We start from the raw sequence: 18,693 nt of genomic DNA on the forward strand, positions 1-18,693 counted from the left end.
AAATCAGAAAGGAAAAAAAAAAAGCAGGGATTACTGTGGCTAAAACTTTGAAGTCCATTTTAAATGTCTCAACTCTAGGCATTCAGTGGCCTCATGTCTTGGGCTTTTAGTTAGAAGAACGTCACAAAAGCTGGGAAATAAATAGCCATATTAGCTTTTAAAAAGTGTTTTTGCCTCCATTACATTATTTAATGCTCACAGTAGGAATGTGTGGGTCAATTTCATCATTTCTGTTTTCCAGATGAAAATGTCAAGCTGAAAGGGGTTAAGTGACTTGCACAATGTAACAAGGCCAGTCAGTGTGCCTTTTCAGTCTGTGTCTAGAAATTTTTTCGACTATGTGCTGCTGTTAATACCTCAGTGCAAATTAATTTTAATTAGCAATTCCTTCCCAGTCCTACTGGCTTTTAAAAGAACATAGCAAGTAAAAAGGACTCATTCATTAATGCTGGAGTTTAAGATATTATAGTCTTTAAGTAAGTAGCTATTTAGAGGAAGCAAAGGACCTTCTGGGTGTTCCACAAATTATATAAAACTTAGGTGAAGCATACCTACTTGCATGTAAGATTTATTTTGATGATATCATTCAGCTATGACCCTGCCTTATTAGTAATATTATACATATTTAAATTCCTAAATAATTTAAGATTCTTTGCTTGCTCCAGTAATTGTGAGCCAGAATAGCAGTCATGTCATCATCATTATTGGCAGAAAAAAGGACAATTATACAAAGGACCAGAAGGTGTAATCTGAGAGCCTAGAAAGCTCTAATAATTCTATAATAGTTCTACCACTATATCTGACATCCCAAAAGTCATCAACTGATAATTCCTCATATCAGTAAATCAAATCTCATTATGCAGAACTTCAAGAAGCTTTACTGTGAAAGGAAGAAAACATAGTGACCAGAATTGAAGAGCTTGGAATGTTTTGCTTTTGTTTTTTTCCAAGCTTGATTGAGATATAATTAACTTAGAATGATTTGAAGAATGATGCTGTTGGAAAGGAAATTATTAATAGAGATGTTAAACATTATGAGGTTTGAATTTCTCTGTCATGGATGGAAAAAGTGCAGTAAAGTGCAGTCATATACTGTGGGTTATTAATGATTACCCAAAACAGTTTTAGAAGAAAATAAATAGGCAAAGAAATATGGATAAAGAAAAAGAAGAAGAGGAAGAAAAAGAAGAAGGAGAAGGGGAAGGAGAAGAAGACTTTGACAGATTAGATTAACCAAAAAAAAGAAAACGACGTGGAAATGGTAAAAGAACATTGCATCATAAGAACTTGAATCCAGGCCTGCTTCTGCCACTCACCAGCCTTGTGATCTACGGAAGTCATTTACTTTCCCTATGTCTCAGTTTCCTCATCTAGAAATTATTTGCTACATTAGACTTGAAACCTTTACCTTCCCTCTGTAATATAAAACAGTACTTGGTAAAGTGGTAGAATTACAGACAGGCACTCACTCAGCTGGCTTAACATTTATACTGAGCTTCATGCTCTGGAATGAAAGGTAATTATAGTCTCTGAGTCCCACAGCCCCTCCCCATGCTCCAGGGGCTTACACCGTCCAGGGTAGACCCAAAGTCACTCACAAGACAAAGAGCAGAGGGTAGTGGTTAGGGACACAGGCCCCAGATGCAAGCTGCCTGAGTGTGAACCGCACTCTCCATTCATTAGCTTGGACAGTCACTTAGCTTCTCGCTGCCTCAATTTCCTCAGCTCTAAATTCCCAGCATCTTGGATTTCTCAGCTGTAAACTGGATATGATACTAGCACCTAACTCATAAGTATTCATATTAACATATGCACTGCTTTTAGAAAAATGTCTCACATATTATATGTGCTGTATAAATTGTTTAGGAAATACTAAAATAAGGACCATAAAATGTTATAAGTAGTATGACAGAGGTATAAAAACAACGGTTCTTAACCGAGGGAATTTTGCTCACCAGCAGACAGATATCTGGTGGTACTTGAAGCCATTTTTGGTTGTCACTACTGGGAGGATGTCACAGGCATCGAATGGGTAGAGATTAAGGATGCTGATTAACATCCTATAATGAACAAGACTGACAGGCACAACACAGAATTATCCAACCCCAACTGTCAATAATGCCAAGATTGAGAAATGCTGGTATGTCCAGAATAGCAGCCACACCAACGACCAAGGAATCTGTTTTTTGGGGGGGTTGGCAGCAAGCAGGAAGACATTGGAAAGGTGAAGGTAAATGGGTATTTGAGGAAGATACAAGGCCACGTCAGGCCTAGAAGATGTGGTCAAAGGCACTGAGATGCATGCCAGGTGTGGCTGAGGAATCTAAAGTCCTAGGAATCTAAAGTCGGTTCAATTACTTCCTATGGTCTGAAGGAGCCCAGAGACAAGGGCACAGGTTGAACTTCACCATTCACACTTTACATTATTAGCTCATTTGATCCTCATTACAACAGTATAAGATAAATATCTTCGTCCCCATTTTCCAAAGAAGAAAACAAAGCACAGAAGATTTTCAAAACTGTCAAAGATGGCTCAGCTCGTAATTTTAGTATAGTTTGTGGTTAAATGTATAATGTAAGTGGTGTTATTTGTAGATCATAGAATACAAAAAGAAGTGTCCTATGGTTTACAAAACACACACACACTCACACACACACAAGACTTTTAACAGAGAAAGAAGAAAGCAATGTTTAATGTTATACGCGTGAACTTGTGTAAGCAAAAGGGAATACACGACAATGAAAAATGTTTGGACTTTACGAAGTCTGTGGCAGAGCAAGAAATGGGACCCTGTGCTCCTTGATGCCCACGTAAGCAGGAAAACGTTAAGTATAGAGATACTGTGATCTGATACAACGAAATCAACTGATTTACTCAAGAGGTGACAAATATTCCCCAGGAACTCTTTCTAAGAAAGGGAGTTCAAGGGGGTGGGGGGTGGGTGATGAGGGTAAAAGGGATCAAATATATGGTGATGGAAGGAGAACTGACTCTGGGTGGTGAACACACAATGGGATTTATAGACGATGTAATACAGAATTGTACACCTGAAATCTATGTAAATTTACTAACAATTGTCACCCCAATAAATTTAATTAAAAAAAAAAAAGAAAGGGAGTTCATCCTAAGGGAGCTTGCTATTCAAGGTAAGATAAAGGGCTGGTAAGCAGACACATTGGGCTGCATGTTTAGCTGTAGACTCAGGCTATTCTTTCTCTAAATAATTAAACAGCCCTTTGAAGATACTGCGAGGGTTTCCCAACTTCTATTAACTTTCACCTTAAAATGTGGGTGATGATGTACAAGATTTAATCAATAGACGAACAATAAGATATTTTCTTAGCCATCCTCATCATACTATGTTGGTTTAGCTCAGCTGGAAAGCCTGAAGCAATGATTAGGTCTGTTGCTAAGGATTAAGCCACTGATTTATGGGCGGAAAGAATGTCACCTCCTTGTCCATGAAGGGCTGTTCCTCTCAGCTGGACAGCCAAGGGCTCAATTCCTCTTCCCTTCCAAACCAAGAAAAATGTTTTAATTATGACTTAAACAACTGTTCTGGAAAAATCCAGAAATAGTTTGTCATAGGAATTCTTTTCTGAAAGAGTAATGGCAAGAGTTTACCATAAATATATGTTTAATGTGTGTTCTGCTTGCATCTGGGTTCTCACAGCCTTGAGGGAAACAACAGATAGCATCAAATTACTGGTGATATTTTTCAGTAGTGAAATTTTAATTCATCCAACCAAAATGTACTGAACACCAAAGTTGAGTTGGTGTCCTTTCTAAATAGTGTTTTTGTGTTTGTTTTTTTAACATCACACGGACCCATTACTGACCTATTACTTAGATCAATAGAAAAACAGTAAACTATTATGTAACGTGTTGTGCAAACATAGCGTAGTACATGCATGCATTCATTCAATATTTATCAAACACCTACTATGTCTTAGAATTTGCACTGAAAGCACACAGTAGGCAGATGTAGTTCTCTGAATGTCCTGACATTGAATTTTTCTCCCCACACCTGTGAGTTTACTTTTCAGTTGGCAAATTGATTTTTCAGCTGTTTTTCTACGGGGTAATGCTTCTCAAATATCTTCACTCAATACAAAGCAGTTATAAGCCAGACGGAGGACTTGTAATACCATAAGGTAAACCCTTGGCCCTAAAGCCACTAGACATCAGAGCAATTCACATCTGCTCAGATATTTTAGTTACCAACTCTATAGCACACATTCAAGTGAAAAGTTTGACAAACTTGCCCTCTTTTCTCCCAGCAGTCAAACCCCTCAGCACTGTGGTTTGGTTGAAAAATAAAACCATAATGCGCTTCCAAATATCGACTGTTTTTTATCAGCAGGTCTGTAAGGGTATCCTCCACCCTCCACCACACTCACACACGTACCTGGTTTCTTTTTTCTTTCTCTTCCCTCTCCTAAACAAACTTGTCATCCACGGACATTTTAATAGAACTGAATCAAAGGCAAGCCTAATGCTGTTACCTTCTGCAAACGGTACGCACCCCACTGTGCCGTTTTAACTAAGGGGTCCAGAGATTGAGAGAGTAGGGAGCAGTAGCCCCTGACTGGGCTGCAGCTCAGGGGATCCAAGCATGAAAAAGACCCTGGAAAGTGACCTGTTCCCACCGAAGAGGTCACTGTTTCCACACTTGAAAGGAGTGTCCAGACAAGTTTGAGTTAAGTCAATTGGACACATTTCAAACTCCTGGAAAACCAGGTGCTTCAAAAGCCAGCTTTTGAAATTCAAAGGTCCTGACAGGGCAGTGGGGAAAGGGAGAAGTCGCTTTTCCTGACTCTAAATTCAGTGTAGCTGTTTGTGGAAACAATGCATTCAGCAATCAAAAGATACATGTTTGTTTTTAGTGGAAGAGAAGAGAGGTTTAAAACAGGGTCTCTCTTTTCTTTCTACCTCTAAGTTTTGGCGATGAGGCTGCCTTTTCCTGCCCTTCTAGAGAGGCAGACAGTCTCAGGCTCAGCAGGCCCAGACACACTGACTTAGACTGGAAAGGTTTCCACAGATAAATAATTCTTGGCTGATGTCTTAGGTTAAATCCCAGCTCCTCCCTACGCCTGCCACAGCAGCTGCAAAATATCGGCCCCTCGTGACTAAGGTCCAGACCATGAGAAAGTGGCAGAATCACCACCAACTGATCACCCTGGTGATTTGTTCTCAGGGACACTTTAACCCCTGGAAGAATATAGCTGGAATTTGCAACTCAGTGTATCTCCAGAGCAGACAGGCTGGTCTTCACATGAGTTTTGAAAGCCAATCAATGTGGAACCAAGCCTTTGTACGTCGTAAGTCCTCTTATTAGGCATTTCATCAAGAAAAGTACAGATCACAATACCTGCTTACTCTCAGGGAGCATGGTCAGGAGTGAAAATTCTTTGCTGTGCATTTTCATTCAAAATACATTATGTATGCTGTGGAAATTGGACTCTTGTTTTGAGAACCTTAGAGAGAAAAGTCATAAAGCATGAATTGAAGGGATAACTTGTTTTGAAAGGGGGGTCAGCGAAATCCTGAAAAAAAAAGAGAAAAAAGAGAGAGAGAATATATTTATAATTATGACCGCTTATAGAAAGAGATATTAAGTAGATTATGGGCATTAAGAATAAAGTTAATGTGGATATAAAAATCATCAAAACTACTGATCGTTCTTCTATCCAGTGAATACTACTTTAATTTTGTTATTAAAATAGATAATAATACTAAGTTCCAGTTATAGAGTTCCTACTATGTGCTAGAACCTGCATCTACAAGAAAAGTATCAGAATCCCTGTTTTAAAGATGATGAAGTTGAACTTCTGTTATAGTAACTCGCTCAACAATGCAATCAGTCTTTATGCACAAGTCTGTCTGACCCTCATATAGGTGTTAGTATAATAAAAACTAGATGCACCATTAGGTAGTTCAATGTCATTGAGCCTCTTTTTAACCCACGACCTACACACAGTAGCAAAAACTTGGCTGCAATTTACTTTCTGTAGTTTGTATAAAATGAAAACAATGGTCATATGAATGTGCTTTTCAACGTACATCTCCCTTTTCTATTGGGTTGGTGCAAAAGTAATTGTGGTTTAAAAGGTTAAAAATAATTGCAAAAACCGCAATTACTTTTGCATCAACCTCAAAGAAATACTAACATGGTTCCAAAGAGATTTCCTTTACTCCCCAGGCTCCAGCCTCCATCCCTACCCACACCCCTGTGCCACTTTTCCTGCCCTTCCAGATCTGACTGAGAATCATCGATATAGTCAGTGAAATCAGTCCTCATATTGCACTTACTCTAGTTTATTTATTTGGGCACTGTCAATATGCATCAGACTAAAGCCTAAAAAGATTTTGCTTTCTGAAATCTAACCAAACCAATTCCTAGTACAGCAAAAGGTTGATTCAAGACACATCTATGCCCATGTAGGATTTGAAAGAAAAGAAACAGAGCGAGCATGGATGCGAGAAAGGGAGTGCTGGGTTTGAATGGAAATTGATCATTTATAGCCCATGAAAAAGAGCACAATTCTGAAGTTTGATTGCCTGGATTCAGATCCTGTCTCATCCATTTAGTAACTGTGACTTCTAGTTTGTTGCTTTACTTCTCTGAGTCTCCGCTTTATACAGTACAAATCAGGGATATTAATGGCATCTGCCTAATGAGAATTTAATTAAAGGACATAATTGACTGTAAGTCCTTAGAACAGAGCTTGGCAGATAGTAAATGTTCAACTAGTGGTAATTATTATAGTTGTTGTTATTGTGGTTACTATTATTATTGTGGCAGATATTATCGATATCTAGTATCAGTCTCAAGTCCTTCATGAAAACAAAAGAAATTAAAATATCTTTCAAAATAGATTATTATATTTAACTGATTATATTAGTTTCATTAAAATTCAGGTTTACGAAAAAATGAAATAATTTACATAAATGATGGGACTAAATGGTAAACCAGATAGTCTGTAATCAATCCCAAAGATTGTTCACTTCCCCTGGGTGACCGGCTGTCTTGATATCTCACTTGACACAAGTCACTGGGTGAATCAGGGAGTCATTTTGGAAGTGAAGCACATCTTACTTTGAGATCCCCAGCTCCGATAAAGTTCAGTTTTCTCATCCGTGAAATGAAACTAATAATAACTACCTTGAAATGTGGTTACTATGATTAAATACATAATGTCACAAGTAATAAAAGCTAACACTGACTGGGCTCTCATTTTATGCCACACACTGGGCTAGGCACTTTTTATGTCTCAACAAATTTAACCTTCACAACTACTATATGTGGTACATGCTATTTGAATATCTATTTTTGCAATTGCTAAGTAGTTATTTAAACTAGTGTCTTCACCGTGCTAGGCATTGTTTTCACAGACAAAGCCTTTCAAAGACTGTCCTCTTCTAGGAGCCCTTTAGGTCACTGTTATCTTCCTCGGTTCCCCACAGCCTGTCTTGTCTGAAGGGCTTCAAGCTGAGTGTGGGAGAATTTACCAGAGAGAAAAACCATTGAGTTTTACCTGGGTGACAGCAATTATGCAGAATGACAAAAGGAGCAGTTAAGTTACAAGTTAAGGACGATAATTCACTCTCCCCAGGGACTGTCACTCAGAAAGCTTTGAGAAAAAATAACAGCAAAACAATGGCAGGCTCTATTATTAACAGTCATGTCCCCATAATGCCCTGGCATTCTGAAACAATAACGCCAAAAATGCAGTCTGCTGTCCCTCCAATGCTCACCAATCACAGATGCTATATCTAAAGCTGTCACTCCTTGCAGACTCACCATAGAATGGTCCTCAGGTCACCCCTGTTTGCCATGGTGGTTCCAAGTAGTGGCTCTATAGAACCTTCCAAATAACTTACTTGCCATCTGAACTCTCCAATAGCTTTTAAAATACACGAACCAAGGAGTGGGAGAAACCTAGATATTCAAATATGGATTTCCTCAACACAGATATGAAAGAGCGGGAGTAGGGCGGAATTTACATTTTGACGTAAGACATCTGCCAAGACAAGTTGTGACTGTTATCAGCTTTTGCACAATAGAGAACAATTTAAGAAAAAAAAATCACCAAATAAATAAAAAAACATTGTGAAGGCCCATATCTCGAAGAGTTAAAACACTACTGCTTTCTAATCCACCAGTATTGATTGAATATCTTCATTTTACTTGCTATTTGCTGTACTTAAAGAGAGCGTTGTACGAGTTCATAGTAAGTTGATGTCAAGGTGGTATATTTATTGCTTGAAATCTACAACAATAAATAGATTAAGGGGAACAAATTAATTTTTGAGGGTTTATTATGTACTAATATATGCCAAACCATACACTAACACAGACTATCTAGTGTAAAGATTAATAAGATCATGGAGCTAGCTTGTCTAGGCTCAAATCTCTGTTCTTCCACTTCTTGCTATAAAACCTTTGGCATAAATAAATAAATAAATAAATAAATAAATAAATAAATCTCTTAAACTTGTATATGCCTCAGTTTCTGGACTCTAAAATAGGCATAATATTTGCCCCTAAATCATATGGTTGTTATTAAATGAGTTAATACAGGTCCAATGCTCCAAGCAGTGCCCAATAAATGATAACCACTGGATAAACATTAGCTCTTACTATGATTTATTTAGACATTCAACAGCTCATTTCATCATTTTTATTCCCATTTTATTGACTGTAAATCTGGTACTTAGGGAAATTCCATAATCTGATCAGATTCCTGGGGAGATCCAGGACTGGAACTAGAGAAAGTCTGGATCCAAGTCACACATGTTTGTCACCACTTGATTGAATTTCTCTAAGAGGAGTTGCTTTGGGGAGAGTCAGAACTGAGGTCAAATTCCCCTCTGTATGGCTTACAAGCTATATGACCTTGGTCAAATGATCAAAATTCTGTTAAACTTAGTTTCTTCATCTGTAAAATGAAAATAATTTTAACAGCTAATTTACAGAAGAGTAGTAAGGATTTGAAGATTTTTTTTTCTTTTTTTTTGGCAAAAAACTAGCAGAATCCTCTTCTCATGCAAGCCTCATCTAATACTTTTGTCATTTACAATGAAGGGAGTTTTATTTGCAGTTCACCTGGAAATAACGACATAACACTTGCTTTGCTTTTGGATATAAGCATGAGAGAGGTTAATAGGGGAAATTTTGCAAAATATTTTATTGTTCCAAATAGTTTCTTCCCAAAAAAGTATTAGTATAGTCAAAGGATTCATTAAACTTTGTAAAGTTTAAATTTAAAATCCTAGGAACATATATATGACCCCAAATTGTTAAGCCTAGGGTCACTTTTGATAGAGTGAGCTGAAATTTCAAAGGTTAGACGGATGGGAGAATTGGGCTTTCAGGCATGTGTCCCAGTCACAGGAATCTAGGTAGCTGTACACTCAGAAGTCAGTGCTCTGAACAATCCATTTTTCTTAAACACTCCCTTAGGTGAAGCATGGAGAATTAGAGTGCTGGCCAAGTAGGAGGAGTTCCGGTGAAAGAGGCCTAGAGGAGACCAATCTCTGGTAAGGAACAGCATGAACAGAAATCACATCAAAAGAGATATGGTGCATGATTTGCAGTTGAGACTTGGGTAGAGAAGGAGGTGGAAGAAGAACACAGACACCGAAGACTCAGGGTTGGATCAGGAAATGCTGCATTTGCATGTAGCTTATCCCCAGCAGGATGGACAGAAGGGGTCTTCAAAGTGATGGGCCTGCAAGGCTGGACTAGGCGCTGACCTCTGTGCTCCCAGAGTTTCTCTGTCCTTCTCGAGTGGCTCTAGCATTCCCTACAGACTGTGTTCATCTTTCTAATCCTCCAGACGGACTAGAGGTCCATTTATCAAAGGCCCAGATAGTCAGTTGTGTGTCATCCATGCTAAACATGGTACTAGAACATAGTAAGTGCCAGTGAAAAGTGTTTGACAAAGATATGAAGGTAAGAATGATGGAATTTTTGATACATACTTTGGCCCTGTCAAATTTAGGCAAACAGTGATCCAGGCCTGATCTTATAGGCCGAAGCTTGGAGTAATCAGGATATGGAGACCAAAGTAAAGTGAAAAATCTCTAGGCTAGTAATTCTTAGCAGAATTGCCTGAGGCAGTTTATGAAAATACATATGATTCCATCTATTCAAACTAAATATTAGAATATATCATTTTGAGGGCATTCACTCATTCATGAATTTGCTTAATAAATATCTGCTACTACCTCCTATGTGTGGAGGGCTTCACTAGGTGATGGATTCAGATGGAAAACAATACAGACACAGTTCATCTCTAAAGTTTCCCGGAGCCTAAAAGTGGCTCTGATATTAATCAAAGAAATTACATAAAAAATTACTTAATCAAAATGTGATCGTTGCTGCTCAGAAACATAGGGTATATTTCTGCCATAGACAATGTGTAGGGTGATATAAAATACTTTTGGGGCAGCACCTCAAAATGATTCAAATATATCTTCCATTGAAAACCATTGCCTTGGCTCTTTCTTACTTCTAGGATTTCTTTTTTTTCCCCTATATTACATCCACTTACTTGAAAACACTTTTAAATTTCTTTTCCCAGTGGGTTGAAGGCTATCCAAGTCCTATGAATCAGTGACACGAAATAACCATTGAGCTGCGCTTAGATTTCAATGCAATGGGGAAGCAGTTAAGTCAGTATGAATGTGTCACGTCCCTGGCCATTTAAACCTAAGCTTCCCAAACATTAGTCTGTACGACTCTTGATGACACGCTATCCCATTTCCACAATAGGAACTGCCATTCACTTTTAACTATCCATATAAAAAGTAGCACGGCAAAGTCAAAAAAGACATTTTAACTTATAGTTCCAGCTTACTCTTAATGTTATGGCCCATAATAAATTACTGCCTATCTAAATGACTTTATTTCTCATATTTTTCCACCCGATTCTTTTATAACATCACAAGTATGATTAATATCCAGAGCTTCTGGTGATGTCAGTGAATACTCTGGATTCATTCAAACCCATGACTAAATTGGGGTTTTGCATACCTGAGAAAGGTAAAAAATTATCCTCATTTAAAAGAAATTGTGATTGATGGACTCAATGCAACCACAATTTTTGGGGAAATCAGTTGTCTTAATTACAATGTATAAAATTCAGTCTCTTCTGAGAAATACGGCGGGGTTGGGGACATTCTCAGTTTGCTGTTATGGATGGCTTCCCAGTAAACATTTAAAGAATTTATGCATCCTGACTGGATGGAACCAGCCTCTCCAGGCATGTTTCTGTGTGGGTGCTTCTTTTGACTCAGAGGTCATGGTTGGGGAGGGAGAATGGAAAAAGAAGCCTCAGTATTTGTCATTTGGAGGCCATTTTGAGCTAAAGGGATCAGAGATATGAAAATCCCTTCTCTAGTTGAGAAATACCTAGAATTCTCAATGAAAATAAAAGTTTCTATTGTTTACCACGTTCTCCCGCTGTCCTTGTCATGCATTCCAGAGTTTTCTGCTACTGACGCTGCTGACATGGCAAAGTTTGTTTTTGACCATCCAACAACTTCCATTTTATCTCTATATTTCTCTACACTGGAGCACTGCATTCTCGTGATAATGCTAAGCATTCTTTTTCCATTATTTTTGGCATTTTGCAGGGCATACTGTTTTTTTAAAGACAAAGCTATTTGTTTCTTCTATCATGTCATCTTTTTTTCTTTCAAGTAAAACACAAATTCTTTTCACCAGTGGCAAAATGAGCTCTTTCACAGATTTCTCTGGGTCTTTTATCTTAGTCTTCTTATAAACATAGAGATGAACAAAATGTCAAATTCTGAATCAGTATGCTATGGTCCAAAGAACACCAAATTGGATCTGAATCCTAGCTTTGCTTTCCAATGACCTTGAACATGTGACAATCGGGCAAGGAATTACATATAAAGAACTATCTGGTCACTTATAGATTTATTTCTACATCTCTAAAATCTATAATTTTATGATTATTCTAAGAACATATGTAGCATAATTTCTAAGATATTCTCCAAAGAAATCAACAATTTCATAGATGTTTGTGTGTTAATATTTATTTCAAAATCAAGATAGTAATGTCACCCCCCCTTTATTGACGCAATGGAATGAGTCAGCTCAGAATATGAAAGCTACATCCTCTGTCCAACTGTTAAGTAAGATTCCTGAGTAGCCCATCCCACACTTTTAAAACAAAAGGATAATGTCTTTCCATTATGATTTTTGTGAGAATTAAACAAGATCATGTATGTGGAAATGCCTGGCATGAGATCTGACACATAGGGGTCAGAAAATAAATGATAGCAATTTTTACTATTATTGACACAAAGCTTTGTTCTTTTTAATGCTCATTTATACACATTATTTCATGTTACCAGACTGAGTTAATGCTGCCAAGAAATTTCATTTAAAAAAATATCCCAGGGTCAGTGACATTATAAAATTCCTATCCTGAAACGAAGAGACTGTCAACTGATTTTAACTTGTAGCAATAAACTCCTTATCTATATTTGATTCATTCAAATATCTCCTTGACCCAATAGCTTTGCAGCAAGTCTGCCATAGTTTATTTATGCAGTCATCACTATGGCAAATATTTATCAAGTAGCAACTATATGCCTGGATCTTATTTTGTCAGAAGCTAGATTTTTATACTGAAAAAGGACCAGGAAAACAAAAATTGCTATAGTATACTATGTACTTAGTGGTGAACTGATTTAAGTGGGGGAGGAGGAGGGTTGAGGGGGGACGAAAGGAAAGAGTTTACGTAATTAATTGTTGATATGAATTTATTAAAAATTAAAAATAATCAGTGAGTAGCTATAACAATTCCACAGTGCAGTAAGAGTAACAAAGCTCTTTTTCCAAAAATGTCCTGAACCCACCCACTTTGCTTTAAACCTATTAAAATCACTGACATTCAAGCCACCTTGATTTCTAACCAAGACTCTTAACCACAACCCCCCACTGGTCTCCACGTTTTCACTTTTTGCATTCTAATATCTATTTTCTACAGAGCAGCTAAAATTATCCTCCAAAGTGAAAATCTGATCATTTTACTTCTTGATTCAAAACGGTTCCTCAAAAAATTAAAAATAGAACTACCTTATGACCCAACAATTCCATGTCTGGATATTTATCTGAAGAAATACAAAACACTAATTCAAAAAGATATCTGCACCCCTACGTTCAATGAAGCAGTACGATTTACAATAGCCAAAATGTAGAAGTGCCTGTCAACAGACAAGCATATGTATGAGGTGTGATCAAACAATGCAGTGAATGTTTAAATTTAAAAAAAAAATTATTACAGTAAAAGACGCATTGCCATTAATTCCCCTCAAAATACGCCCCCTTGCTTTGAACATTTTCATCCCATAGTTCTTGCCTCTTTCTGAAGCAGTCCTGGAAATCCTCTTTCATGAGTGTCTTTACTTCATTCTCCATCATGACAATGCTCCGTGTCACACATCGCTTCTGGTATGGCAATTTCTGTCAAAAACATTACAGGTGTGTCCTCATCTACCTTATTCACCAGATCTGGCACCATGTGACTTCTGTCTCTCCCCCAAAGTCAAAATGCTTTAGGACATCAAGGCAGCCACAACAGCACAACTAAAGACACTCACAAGAGGACTTCTAGAACTGCTTCATAAAGTGGCAAGAACAATGGGATAAGTGTGTTCAAAGCAAAGGGGAGTGTTTTGAGGGGGATTAATGGAAATGTGTCATTTACTGTAATATTTTTTTTTAATTTAAACATTCATTATATTGTTTGATCATACCTCGTACAATGGAATATTATTCAGCCATTCAAAAGAAAGAAATCTTACCATTTGTGACAACATGGATGGACCTAGAGGGTATTATGCTAAGTGAAATAATTCACACAGAGAAAGACAAATACCATATTATCTCATTTATATGTGAAATCTAAAGAACAAAATAAACAAACAAAACAGAAACACACTCATAGATGCAGAGAACAAACTGATGGTTGCCAGAGGGAAGGGAGGTTGGGGAGCTGAGTGGAAAAGTAGAGATTAAAAAATACAAATTTGTAGTGACAAAAGAGTCGTGGAGATGTAGAGTACAGCATAGGAAACAGAGTCAATAACGTTGCAACAACTATGTATAATGTCAGGTGGGTAATAAACTAATTGGGAGGAGACCACTGCATAAATATCAATGTCTAACCACTATGCTGTACACCCGAAACTAATGTGAAATAATAGTGAATGCCAACTGTGACTGAAATAAAAATTTAAAAACCAAAACCGTTCTAGTGCCCTCCTGGTACACCTCTCCAACACAGTATCCAACAGCTGCCCCCTGCCCTGGTGAACCATGGTCAAGCCACAGCACCCTTTGACCACTCCCAGAGCAAGTAGAGATGGTTTTTGCTTTAGAGACTTCATATGTAGTGCTTACTGTGCCTGAAACACACTTTCTTCTCTTCTTAAACCTGGCTCCTTTTGTTACTTGGATCTTAACCTTCTTGAACCCTCATCCTGAAGCTGCCCCGTCTCCCAGCTATCACTACTACACCACATTGCTTCTGATTCACTTTTCCCCACCCAGCTCTTTATCATTACTCATGGAAATGTTGTCTGTTTGTGTACTTGTGTATAGTCGAACTTCTCCATGAGAAAGTACATGAAGCAAGGGTTGTGGCTTTCTCATTGACATATCCCTATTGCACAAGGAAACCAGCACTGAGAGGTTACAATAACTTAAACAAGTAAAGGGGATTATAAGTAGCATCGAAGAAGAATCTCAAGTCTTCTCATGTCTATTGGTTTTTTATTACATTTCATGGCTGGATAATTTGTGCATATACAAAACTTGGCCCCTTGTCTCAAGTAGTCTGACACTAGTTCTTGAAACAAAATATTATCTATTATCTCGGCAGGAGTTAAAACTACAAGACAACAATAATACAATAATGTAATAAGACTGAATATGACAGTGTGCTAAAATAATCAAAGGGAGAGCAAGTGCTTTGATTTTGCATAGAGTTTAAATCAGTATGTTAAAAGAAGTGTTTTTGTTTTTTTCTCTCCAGTAAACACTATGGTTCTTTGAGTTCATATCACTTGCCTCTGTGGTTAGTTGATTTTTCTGTTTGTTTAACTGGATGTCATATCCTAGCATCTCCTAAAATTGCTACATTTCATATATTTATTTTGTAAATTAAAGTTATTTCAAATCAATTCTCTCTTGACCATTTAAAAAATGTTCCAGAACTTCTTGAAATAAATGTAGCTACAACATTGGTGATATTCACAAATCAGCATTGTCATAGAGGAAGTGGTACATCACCGAAGTAGCCACCTATTTGGGAAAATTTTCCTCTTGGGGGGATTCAAAGACAGTAGTTTATGTGGCCTGTTTATCATATTTCTTTCCATAGCATTGTAGTTTAGAAATAAAAATTATCCTTAAAATTCAATAAATCCTAAAAATTATTTAAAACGTTTTCATAAACTTGATCTAATAATCATTTCCCAGCTCTCCCATCTATTCTATACAAACAAAACCATCAATCTTGTCTTGTACACCTGAAACTAATAAAGAAAAAAAAAAGAAGAAAAAAAAGAGCAAAAAAATTAAAAAATTAAAAATAAAAACAAAACAAAACAAAAAAACTCCTCTCTACGGGGATCGATACTTGTTTTAAAAATATGTTGAAAAGCCTTGTGTCCTCAAGAAGATATATGAATTGAAAAAAAAAACACACACACACACAAAAAAAACAGGCAGCTCTCTTCCCGATATATGTGAGTATATTCATTCACCACATAATATACAAGTGGGACCACATGCTACTGGGAGTCAAATTTGGGAGACAAAATTGATTAATGTAATGGCCTTCTTATACTAATTGTCTTTCTTATGGACCTCTACCCTGTCTTTCTCCATCCTGGTTCTGTCTGAGACTACAAAAATATTCTATCCTAGTTAAGTAATAATAAGAATGTAATACATTATACAGAAAGTAACAAATTCCACAATATCCAAAGTTATACACATGGCAGGAAAACTTTTTCCTATAAAGGAGCAAATAGTAAATATTGCAGTTTTTGCAGGCCATTTGTCTGTCTCTACTACTCAATCTTGGTGTGGTAGTGTAAAAGTTGCCATGGATGACACACAAACAAATGACCGTGGCTTTGTTTTATTCACTCCATAATGAAATTACGTCAAATAGGTCATAGAAAATTCAAAGCATCTAAATATAGAATAATAAAATGTGCTGAAAATGCATTGACTGAAGTGGAAGAAATCCAGGCCTAATAAAATAGCATATAAAGTTATAAACTATCTCTAGATGTCACTGCTGACAGATCAGAGAATAAAAATAGACACAGATAATTTGAATAAAATAACTTATAAGTCCTCATCTGCTTTAATGGAGGACTGTAAAATACTGAATCTAAGTAAATACATATATCCAAAATTATGTAAAATATATACAAATATTAGATAATTAAACATGCTATATCTCATTAAAATTATGAAACATTAAGTACTTATGTACCTAATATTCTATTCAGTTTTGTTCACTATTTCATTTAATCATTGCAACAACTCTGTGTGGAAGATAGTATTGTTGTCTTATATCACATGCCCAGTGACACAGAGCTTGAAAGTTCTTCAGCCACGTGACTCCAGAACTTATCACCCTTTATAGCCTAGGCATGAGATAAATATAAAGTTGTATTTACAAAGTTTGACATAAAGCATCAAATCAAGTACCATACTTTTTTGATTAGAGACAGGAGGAGAATATGTGACATATTCATTTAAGTAAAAAGGTAGGTAAAATTAGCATAAAATTAATATTTTAAAAAATGGAAAGAAAAATTAAAGATTAAAAAGTAGTGAATGAGAAAATGTAATGTGATTTTTTTTAAAAAAAATCTGTAGTGCCAATTTTTTAAATTAAAGCAATAAAATTGTTACAGTTCTAGTAACTAAAAAACCCACAAATTTAGTAATAAAGGATATGACTCCTGGAACTCATAAATGATTATAGCAAGGTTGCAGGATATAAGTTTAATATACAAAGCATTGTTGTTTTCCTATAATGAAGCAAAGAACAGATAAAATTTGAAGTTTAAAACATCATCTGTATTAACACCCCCCAAAATGAAATGCTTAAGTATAAACTTAAAAATATGGGTAAAATCTTTATGAGGAAAACTGCAAAACTCTGGTGTATGAAATCCAAAAAGACCTAAATAAATGGAGAGATATATCATATTCATGGATAAGAACACTCGCTATTGTCAAACTGTCAGTTCTACTCTACTTGATCTGTAGAGTGAATGCAATCTCAATCAAAATCCTAGCAAGTTATTCTGTGCTTATCAACAAACTAATTCTAAAGTTTATGTATAAAGACAAAAGATACAGAAGAGCCAACACAGTATTGAATGAGAAGAACAAAGTTGGTGGACTGACACTGACTGACTTCAAAGCTTACTATAAAACTACAGAAACCAAGACATGCTGGTATTGGTGAAAAAAACAGACAAATAGATCAGTAGAACAGAATAAGGAGCCTAGAGAGAAGGACCCACATTAATATAGTCAACTGATCTTTGAAAAAGAAGGAAAGCCAAGAGAATGGAGAAAAAAAACTAGTCCTTTCATCAAATGATGTTGGGACAACTGGACACTCATGCAAACAAATAAATCTAGACATCAACCTTATACCTGTCACAGAAATTAACTCATACTGGGCCATAGACCTAAATGTAAAGGCAAAACTATTAAACTCTTAAAAGATACCATAGGAGCAAATCTAGACGTTCTTGGGTATGGTGATGACTTTAGTTACAACATCGAAGGCACAATCCATAAAAGTAATAATTGATAAATTGGACTTCCTTAACAATTAAAAACTTCTGCTTTGTGAAAGACACTGTCAAAGGAATGAGAAGGCAAGCCACAGACTTAGAAGAAAATATCTGCAAAAGGCATCTGATCAAGGACTATTATCCAAAATATACAAAGAACTCTTAAAATCAACACAAAGGAAATGAACAACACAATTTAAAAAATTGGCAAAATACCTGAACAGATGCTCACCAAAGAAAATATACAGATGGCAAATAAGCCATCTACATATGAAAACATGTCCATTAGGGAATTCCAAAGTAACAACAAGAACAACAACAAAAAGTGAGATACCACAACAGACCCGTAAGGATGACTAAAATTCAGAACACTGGCAACTCAAATGCTGGTGAGGATGTGGAGCAATGGGAACTCTCATACATTGTTGTTGGGACTGCAAAGTGGTAAGCCACTTAAGAAGACACTTTAACAGTTTATTATAAAATTAAACTTCTCACTACCATATAATCCAGCAAGCACACTCTTTGGTATTTACCCAAAAATGTTGAAAAAAACATCCACATAAAACCCCCCACACAAATGTTTATAGCAACTTTATTCATAATTGCCAAAATGTGGAAACAATCAAGAACCCTTTTTAAGTGACTGGATAAAGAAACTGAGATACATCCAGTTATTTAGTACTAAAAAGAAAGGAGCTACCAAGCCATGAAAATACATGAAAGAAACTTATATATTACTAAGTGAAAGAAGCCAATCTGGAAAGGCTGTATGATCCCAACTATGTGATGTTCTGGGGGAAAAAAAAACAAAA

The sequence above is a fragment of the Rhinolophus hipposideros genome (assembly GCF_964194185.1).
Source record: "Rhinolophus hipposideros genome assembly, chromosome: 1".
Taxonomy (NCBI): Eukaryota; Metazoa; Chordata; class Mammalia; order Chiroptera; family Rhinolophidae; genus Rhinolophus; species Rhinolophus hipposideros.